The following is a 10163-nucleotide window of genomic DNA, read 5'->3' as shown; positions in this document are numbered from 1 at the left end:
ATCCTAGCCCTAGGCCTAAGCCTAACAGTAACCCTGGGAAGGTAAATCAGCCTGGTGTTAGGCTTCTTGCCAAGGAAAAAGCCGTGAAAGCAGCCATGTTGTGGCACTTTTGCACTCCCTTTTGGATGCCTTTCACAGCTCCAGTGTGCCTGGAACTCAGGGCTTCCTGATTTTAAAAATCCTAGCCCTAGGCCGAACCCCAACCCTAAGACGAGAAAGGCAAATCAGCCAGGAATTAGGCATGTCCCCAAGGAAAAAGCTGTGGAGGCAGGCATGTTGTGCTACTTTTGCGCTCTTCTTGGCTAGTCCTTCGCAGCTGCTGTGTTCTTGCAACTCAGGGCTTTCTGGTTAATAGAACCCTTACCCTAGGCGTAACTCAAACCTTAAGCCTAGGAAGGAAAATCAGCCTATGGTTCGGGATGGTCTCATGGAAATATCAGTGGTGGCAGCCAAGTTGCGTCACTTTTGCGCTCCCCTTGGGATGCCTTTCGCAGCTGCAGTGTGCCTGGAGCCCAGGGCTTCCTGGTTTTAAAAGTCCTAGGCCTAAGCCTAACAGTAACCCTAGGAAGGTAAATCAGCCGGGTATTAGGGTTCTTCCTAAGGGAAAAGCCGTGAAAGCAGCCATGTTGTGGCACTTCTGCACTCCCTTTGGGATGCCTTTGGCAGATGAAGTAAGCCTGGAACTCAGGGCTTCCTGGTTAAAGAAATCCAAGCCCTAGGCTGAACCCTAACCCTAACCCTAGGCAGATAAATCAGCCTAGGTATAGGGATGGTGCCAAGGAAAAAGCTGTGAAAGCTGCCATGTTGTTGCACTTTTGTACTCCCCTTGGGATGCCTTGAACAGCTGCAGTGTGCCTGGAGCCCAGGGCTTCCTGGTTTCAAAAATCCTAGCCCTAGGCCTAAGCCTAACAGTAACCCTGGGAAGGTAAATCAGCCTGGTGTTAGGCTTCTTGCCAAGGAAAAAGCCGTGAAAGCAGCCATGTTGTGGCACTTTTGCACTCCCTTTTGGATGCCTTTCACAGCTCCAGTGTGCCTGGAACTCAGGGCTTCCTGATTTTAAAAATCCTAGCCCTAGGCCGAACCCCAACCCTAAGACGAGAAAGGCAAATCAGCCAGGAATTAGGCATGTCCCCAAGGAAAAAGCTGTGGAGGCAGGCATGTTGTGCTACTTTTGCGCTCTTCTTGGCTAGTCCTTCGCAGCTGCTGTGTTCTTGCAACTCAGGGCTTTCTGGTTAATAGAGCCCTTACCCTAGGCGTAACTCAAACCTTAAGCCTAGGAAGGAAAATCAGCCTATGGTTCGGGATGGTCTCATGGAAATATCAGTGGTGGCAGCCAAGTTGCGTCACTTTTGCGCTCCCCTTGGGATGCCTTTCGCAGCTGCAGTGTGCCTGGAGCCCAGGGCTTCCTGGTTTTAAAAGTCCTAGGCCTAAGCCTAACAGTAACCCTAGGAAGGTAAATCAGCCGGGTATTAGGGTTCTTCCTAAGGGAAAAGCCGTGAAAGCAGCCATGTTGTGGCACTTCTGCACTCCCTTTGGGATGCCTTTGGCAGATGAAGTAAGCCTGGAACTCAGGGCTTCCTGGTTAAAGAAATCCAAGCCCTAGGCTGAACCCTAACCCTAACCCTAGGCAGATAAATCAGCCTAGGTATAGGGATGGTGCCAAGGAAAAAGCTGTGAAAGCTGCCATGTTGTTGCACTTTTGTACTCCCCTTGGGATGCCTTGAACAGCTGCAGTGTGCCTGGAGCCCAGGGCTTCCTAGTTTTAAAAATCCTAGCCCTAGGCCTAAGCCTAACAGTAACCCTGGGAAGGTAAATCAGCCTGGTGTTAGGCTTCTTGCCAAGGAAAAAGCCGTGAAAGCAGCCATGTTGTGGCACTTTTGCACTCCCTTTTGGATGCCTTTCACAGCTCCAGTGTGCCTGGAACTCAGGGCTTCCTGATTTTAAAAATCCTAGCCCTAGGCTGAACCCCAACCCTAAGACGAGAAAGGCAAATCAGCCAGGAATTAGGCATGTCCCCAAGGAAAAAGCTGTGGAGGCAGGCATGTTGTGCTACTTTTGCGCTCTTCTTGGCTAGTCCTTCGCAGCTGCTGTGTTCTTGCAACTCAGGGCTTTCTGGTTAATAGAGCCCTTACCCTAGGCGTAACTCAAACCTTAAGCCTAGGAAGGAAAATCAGCCTATGGTTCGGGATGGTCTCATGGAAATATCAGTGGTGGCAGCCAAGTTGCGTCACTTTTGCGCTCCCCTTGGGATGCCTTTCGCAGCTGCAGTGTGCCTGGAGCCCAGGGCTTCCTGGTTTTAAAAGTCCTAGGCCTAAGCCTAACAGTAACCCTAGGAAGGTAAATCAGCCGGGTATTAGGGTTCTTCCTAAGGGAAAAGCCGTGAAAGCAGCCATGTTGTGGCACTTCTGCACTCCCTTTGGGATGCCTTTGGCAGATGAAGTAAGCCTGGAACTCAGGGCTTCCTGGTTAAAGAAATCCAAGCCCTAGGCTGAACCCTAACTCTAACCCTAGGCAGATAAATCAGCCTAGGTATAGGGATGGTGCCAAGGAAAAAGCTGTGAAAGCTGCCATGTTGTTGCACTTTTGTACTCCCCTTGGGATGCCTTGAACAGCTGCAGTGTGCCTGGAGCCCAGGGCTTCCTAGTTTCAAAAATCCTAGCCCTAGGCCTAAGCCTAACAGTAACCCTGGGAAGGTAAATCAGCCTGGTGTTAGGCTTCTTGCCAAGGAAAAAGCCATGAAAGCAGCCATGTTGTGGCACTTTTGCACTCCCTTTTGGATGCCTTTCACAGCTCCAGTGTGCCTGGAACTCAGGGCTTCCTGATTTTAAAAATCCTAGCCCTAGGCCGAACCCCAACCCTAAGACGAGAAAGGCAAATCAGCCAGGAATTAGGCATGTCCCCAAGGAAAAAGCTGTGGAGGCAGGCATGTTGTGCTACTTTTGCGCTCTTCTTGGCTAGTCCTTCGCAGCTGCTGTGTTCTTGCAACTCAGGGCTTTCTGGTTAATAGAGCCCTTACCCTAGGCGTAACTCAAACCTTAAGCCTAGGAAGGAAAATCAGCCTATGGTTCGGGATGGTCTCATGGAAATATCAGTGGTGGCAGCCAAGTTGCGTCACTTTTGCGCTCCCCTTGGGATGCCTTTCGCAGCTGCAGTGTGCCTGGAGCCCAGGGCTTCCTGGTTTTAAAAGTCCTAGGCCTAAGCCTAACAGTAACCCTAGGAAGGTAAATCAGCCGGGTATTAGGGTTCTTCCTAAGGGAAAAGCCGTGAAAGCAGCCATGTTGTGGCACTTCTGCACTCCCTTTGGGATGCCTTTGGCAGATGAAGTAAGCCTGGAACTCAGGGCTTCCTGGTTAAAGAAATCCAAGCCCTAGGCTGAACCCTAACCCTAACCCTAGGCAGATAAATCAGCCTAGGTATAGGGATGGTGCCAAGGAAAAAGCTGTGAAAGCTGCCATGTTGTTGCACTTTTGTACTCCCCTTGGGATGCCTTGAACAGCTGCAGTGTGCCTGGAGCCCAGGGCTTCCTAGTTTCAAAAATCCTAGCCCTAGGCCTAAGCCTAACAGTAACCCTGGGAAGGTAAATCAGCCTGGTGTTAGGCTTCTTGCCAAGGAAAAAGCCGTGAAAGCAGCCATGTTGTGGCACTTTTGCACTCCCTTTTGGATGCCTTTCACAGCTCCAGTGTGCCTGGAACTCAGGGCTTCCTGATTTTAAAAATCCTAGCCCTAGGCCGAACCCCAACCCTAAGACGAGAAAGGCAAATCAGCCAGGAATTAGGCATGTCCCCAAGGAAAAAGCTGTGGAGGCAGGCATGTTGTGCTACTTTTGCGCTCTTCTTGGCTAGTCCTTCGCAGCTGCTGTGTTCTTGCAACTCAGGGCTTTCTGGTTAATAGAGCCCTTACCCTAGGCGTAACTCAAACCTTAACCCTAGGAAGGAAAATCAGCCTATGGTTCGGGATGGTCTCATGGAAATATCAGTGGTGGCAGCCAAGTTGCGTCACTTTTGCGCTCCCCTTGGGATGCCTTTCGCAGCTGCAGTGTGCCTGGAGCCCAGGGCTTCCTAGTTTTAAAAATCCTAGCCCTAGGCCTAAGCCTAACAGTAACCCTGGGAAGGTAAATCAGCCTGGTGTTAGGCTTCTTGCCAAGGAAAAAGCCGTGAAAGCAGCCATGTTGTGGCACTTTTGCACTCCCTTTTGGATGCCTTTCACAGCTCCAGTGTGCCTGGAACTCAGGGCTTCCTGATTTTAAAAATCCTAGCCCTAGGCCGAACCCCAACCCTAAGACGAGAAAGGCAAATCAGCCAGGAATTAGGCATGTCCCCAAGGAAAAAGCTGTGGAGGCAGGCATGTTGTGCTACTTTTGCGCTCTTCTTGGCTAGTCCTTCGCAGCTGCTGTGTTCTTGGAACTCAGGGCTTTCTGGTTAATAGAGCCCTTACCCTAGGCGTAACTCAAACCTTAAGCCTAGGAAGGAAAATCAGCCTATGGTTCGGGATGGTCTCATGGAAATATCAGTGGTGGCAGCCAAGTTGCGTCACTTTTGCGCTCCCCTTGGGATGCCTTTCGCAGCTGCAGTGTGCCTGGAGCCCAGGGCTTCCTGGTTTTAAAAGTCCTAGGCCTAAGCCTAACAGTAACCCTAGGAAGGTAAATCAGCCGGGTATTAGGGTTCTTCCTAAGGGAAAAGCCGTGAAAGCAGCCATGTTGTGGCACTTCTGCACTCCCTTTGGGATGCCTTTGGCACATGAAGTAAGCCTGGAACTCAGGGCTTCCTGGTTAAAGAAATCCAAGCCCTAGGCTGAACCCTAACCCTAACCCTAGGCAGATAAATCAGCCTAGGTATAGGGATGGTGCCAAGGAAAAAGCTGTGAAAGCTGCCATGTTGTTGCACTTTTGTACTCCCCTTGGGATGCCTTGAACAGCTGCAGTGTGCCTGGAGCCCAGGGCTTCCTGGTTTCAAAAATCCTAGCCCTAGGCCTAAGCCTAACAGTAACCCTGGGAAGGTAAATCAGCCTGGTGTTAGGCTTCTTGCCAAGGAAAAAGCCGTGAAAGCAGCCATGTTGTGGCACTTTTGCACTCCCTTTTGGATGCCTTTCACAGCTCCAGTGTGCCTGGAACTCAGGGCTTCCTGATTTTAAAAATCCTAGCCCTAGGCCGAACCCCAACCCTAAGACGAGAAAGGCAAATCAGCCAGGAATTAGGCATGTCCCCAAGGAAAAAGCTGTGGAGGCAGGCATGTTGTGCTACTTTTGCGCTCTTCTTGGCTAGTCCTTCGCAGCTGCTGTGTTCTTGCAACTCAGGGCTTTCTGGTTAATAGAACCCTTACCCTAGGCGTAACTCAAACCTTAAGCCTAGGAAGGAAAATCAGCCTATGGTTCGGGATGGTCTCATGGAAATATCAGTGGTGGCAGCCAAGTTGCGTCACTTTTGCGCTCCCCTTGGGATGCCTTTCGCAGCTGCAGTGTGCCTGGAGCCCAGGGCTTCCTGGTTTTAAAAGTCCTAGGCCTAAGCCTAACAGTAACCCTAGGAAGGTAAATCAGCCGGGTATTAGGGTTCTTCCTAAGGGAAAAGCCGTGAAAGCAGCCATGTTGTGGCACTTCTGCACTCCCTTTGGGATGCCTTTGGCAGATGAAGTAAGCCTGGAACTCAGGGCTTCCTGGTTAAAGAAATCCAAGCCCTAGGCTGAACCCTAACCCTAACCCTAGGCAGATAAATCAGCCTAGGTATAGGGATGGTGCCAAGGAAAAAGCTGTGAAAGCTGCCATGTTGTTGCACTTTTGTACTCCCCTTGGGATGCCTTGAACAGCTGCAGTGTGCCTGGAGCCCAGGGCTTCCTGGTTTCAAAAATCCTAGCCCTAGGCCTAAGCCTAACAGTAACCCTGGGAAGGTAAATCAGCCTGGTGTTAGGCTTCTTGCCAAGGAAAAAGCCGTGAAAGCAGCCATGTTGTGGCACTTTTGCACTCCCTTTTGGATGCCTTTCACAGCTCCAGTGTGCCTGGAACTCAGGGCTTCCTGATTTTAAAAATCCTAGCCCTAGGCCGAACCCCAACCCTAAGACGAGAAAGGCAAATCAGCCAGGAATTAGGCATGTCCCCAAGGAAAAAGCTGTGGAGGCAGGCATGTTGTGGTACTTTTGCGCTCTTCTTGGCTAGTCCTTCGCAGCTGCTGTGTTCTTGGAACTCAGGGCTTTCTGGTTAATAGAGCCCTTACCCTAGGCGTAACTCAAACCTTAACCCTAGGAAGGAAAATCAGCCTATGGTTCGGGATGGTCTCATGGAAATATCAGTGGTGGCAGCCAAGTTGCGTCACTTTTGCGCTCCCCTTGGGATGCCTTTCGCAGCTGCAGTGTGCCTGGAGCCCAGGGCTTCCTGGTTTTAAAAGTCCTAGGCCTAAGCCTAACAGTAACCCTAGGAAGGTAAATCAGCCGGGTATTAGGGTTCTTCCTAAGGGAAAAGCCGTGAAAGCAGCCATGTTGTGGCACTTCTGCACTCCCTTTGGGATGCCTTTGGCAGATGAAGTAAGCCTGGAACTCAGGGCTTCCTGGTTAAAGAAATCCAAGCCCTAGGCTGAACCCTAACCCTAACCCTAGGCAGATAAATCAGCCTAGGTATAGGGATGGTGCCAAGGAAAAAGCTGTGAAAGCTGCCATGTTGTTGCACTTTTGTACTCCCCTTGGGATGCCTTGAACAGCTGCAGTGTGCCTGGAGCCCAGGGCTTCCTAGTTTTAAAAATCCTAGCCCTAGGCCTAAGCCTAACAGTAACCCTGGGAAGGTAAATCAGCCTGGTGTTAGGCTTCTTGCCAAGGAAAAAGCCGTGAAAGCAGCCATGTTGTGGCACTTTTGCACTCCCTTTTGGATGCCTTTCACAGCTCCAGTGTGCCTGGAACTCAGGGCTTCCTGATTTTAAAAATCCTAGCCCTAGGCTGAACCCCAACCCTAAGACGAGAAAGGCAAATCAGCCAGGAATTAGGCATGTCCCCAAGGAAAAAGCTGTGGAGGCAGGCATGTTGTGCTACTTTTGCGCTCTTCTTGGCTAGTCCTTCGCAGCTGCTGTGTTCTTGCAACTCAGGGCTTTCTGGTTAATAGAGCCCTTACCCTAGGCGTAACTCAAACCTTAAGCCTAGGAAGGAAAATCAGCCTATGGTTCGGGATGGTCTCATGGAAATATCAGTGGTGGCAGCCAAGTTGCGTCACTTTTGCGCTCCCCTTGGGATGCCTTTCGCAGCTGCAGTGTGCCTGGAGCCCAGGGCTTCCTGGTTTTAAAAGTCCTAGGCCTAAGCCTAACAGTAACCCTAGGAAGGTAAATCAGCCGGGTATTAGGGTTCTTCCTAAGGGAAAAGCCGTGAAAGCAGCCATGTTGTGGCACTTCTGCACTCCCTTTGGGATGCCTTTGGCAGATGAAGTAAGCCTGGAACTCAGGGCTTCCTGGTTAAAGAAATCCAAGCCCTAGGCTGAACCCTAACTCTAACCCTAGGCAGATAAATCAGCCTAGGTATAGGGATGGTGCCAAGGAAAAAGCTGTGAAAGCTGCCATGTTGTTGCACTTTTGTACTCCCCTTGGGATGCCTTGAACAGCTGCAGTGTGCCTGGAGCCCAGGGCTTCCTGGTTTCAAAAATCCTAGCCCTAGGCCTAAGCCTAACAGTAACCCTGGGAAGGTAAATCAGCCTGGTGTTAGGCTTCTTGCCAAGGAAAAAGCCGTGAAAGCAGCCATGTTGTGGCACTTTTGCACTCCCTTTTGGATGCCTTTCACAGCTCCAGTGTGCCTGGAACTCAGGGCTTCCTGATTTTAAAAATCCTAGCCCTAGGCCGAACCCCAACCCTAAGACGAGAAAGGCAAATCAGCCAGGAATTAGGCATGTCCCCAAGGAAAAAGCTGTGGAGGCAGGCATGTTGTGCTACTTTTGCGCTCTTCTTGGCTAGTCCTTCGCAGCTGCTGTGTTCTTGCAACTCAGGGCTTTCTGGTTAATAGAACCCTTACCCTAGGCGTAACTCAAACCTTAAGCCTAGGAAGGAAAATCAGCCTATGGTTCGGGATGGTCTCATGGAAATATCAGTGGTGGCAGCCAAGTTGCGTCACTTTTGCGCTCCCCTTGGGATGCCTTTCGCAGCTGCAGTGTGCCTGGAGCCCAGGGCTTCCTGGTTTTAAAAGTCCTAGGCCTAAGCCTAACAGTAACCCTAGGAAGGTAAATCAGCCGGGTATTAGGGTTCTTCCTAAGGGAAAAGCCGTGAAAGCAGCCATGTTGTGGCACTTCTGCACTCCCTTTGGGATGCCTTTGGCAGATGAAGTAAGCCTGGAACTCAGGGCTTCCTGGTTAAAGAAATCCAAGCCCTAGGCTGAACCCTAACCCTAACCCTAGGCAGATAAATCAGCCTAGGTATAGGGATGGTGCCAAGGAAAAAGCTGTGAAAGCTGCCATGTTGTTGCACTTTTGTACTCCCCTTGGGATGCCTTGAACAGCTGCAGTGTGCCTGGAGCCCAGGGCTTCCTGGTTTCAAAAATCCTAGCCCTAGGCCTAAGCCTAACAGTAACCCTGGGAAGGTAAATCAGCCTGGTGTTAGGCTTCTTGCCAAGGAAAAAGCCGTGAAAGCAGCCATGTTGTGGCACTTTTGCACTCCCTTTTGGATGCCTTTCACAGCTCCAGTGTGCCTGGAACTCAGGGCTTCCTGATTTTAAAAATCCTAGCCCTAGGCCGAACCCCAACCCTAAGACGAGAAAGGCAAATCAGCCAGGAATTAGGCATGTCCCCAAGGAAAAAGCTGTGGAGGCAGGCATGTTGTGCTACTTTTGCGCTCTTCTTGGCTAGTCCTTCGCAGCTGCTGTGTTCTTGCAACTCAGGGCTTTCTGGTTAATAGAGCCCTTACCCTAGGCGTAACTCAAACCTTAAGCCTAGGAAGGAAAATCAGCCTATGGTTCGGGATGGTCTCATGGAAATATCAGTGGTGGCAGCCAAGTTGCGTCACTTTTGCGCTCCCCTTGGGATGCCTTTCGCAGCTGCAGTGTGCCTGGAGCCCAGGGCTTCCTGGTTTTAAAAGTCCTAGGCCTAAGCCTAACAGTAACCCTAGGAAGGTAAATCAGCCGGGTATTAGGGTTCTTCCTAAGGGAAAAGCCGTGAAAGCAGCCATGTTGTGGCACTTCTGCACTCCCTTTGGGATGCCTTTGGCAGATGAAGTAAGCCTGGAACTCAGGGCTTCCTGGTTAAAGAAATCCAAGCCCTAGGCTGAACCCTAACCCTAACCCTAGGCAGATAAATCAGCCTAGGTATAGGGATGGTGCCAAGGAAAAAGCTGTGAAAGCTGCCATGTTGTTGCACTTTTGTACTCCCCTTGGGATGCCTTGAACAGCTGCAGTGTGCCTGGAGCCCAGGGCTTCCTAGTTTTAAAAATCCTAGCCCTAGGCCTAAGCCTAACAGTAACCCTGGGAAGGTAAATCAGCCTGGTGTTAGGCTTCTTGCCAAGGAAAAAGCCGTGAAAGCAGCCATGTTGTGGCACTTTTGCACTCCCTTTTGGATGCCTTTCACAGCTCCAGTGTGCCTGGAACTCAGGGCTTCCTGATTTTAAAAATCCTAGCCCTAGGCTGAACCCCAACCCTAAGACGAGAAAGGCAAATCAGCCAGGAATTAGGCATGTCCCCAAGGAAAAAGCTGTGGAGGCAGGCATGTTGTGCTACTTTTGCGCTCTTCTTGGCTAGTCCTTCGCAGCTGCTGTGTTCTTGCAACTCAGGGCTTTCTGGTTAATAGAGCCCTTACCCTAGGCGTAACTCAAACCTTAAGCCTAGGAAGGAAAATCAGCCTATGGTTCGGGATGGTCTCATGGAAATATCAGTGGTGGCAGCCAAGTTGCGTCACTTTTGCGCTCCCCTTGGGATGCCTTTCGCAGCTGCAGTGTGCCTGGAGCCCAGGGCTTCCTGGTTTTAAAAGTCCTAGGCCTAAGCCTAACAGTAACCCTAGGAAGGTAAATCAGCCGGGTATTAGGGTTCTTCCTAAGGGAAAAGCCGTGAAAGCAGCCATGTTGTGGCACTTCTGCACTCCCTTTGGGATGCCTTTGGCAGATGAAGTAAGCCTGGAACTCAGGGCTTCCTGGTTAAAGAAATCCAAGCCCTAGGCTGAACCCTAACCCTAACCCTAGGCAGATAAATCAGCCTAGGTATAGGGATGGTGCCAAGGAAAAAGCT

Source organism: Ammospiza caudacuta, chromosome 29 (genome assembly GCF_027887145.1).
Source record: "Ammospiza caudacuta isolate bAmmCau1 chromosome 29, bAmmCau1.pri, whole genome shotgun sequence".
Classification (NCBI taxonomy): Eukaryota; Metazoa; Chordata; class Aves; order Passeriformes; family Passerellidae; genus Ammospiza; species Ammospiza caudacuta.
Note: the sequence above shows the minus strand (reverse complement) of the source record.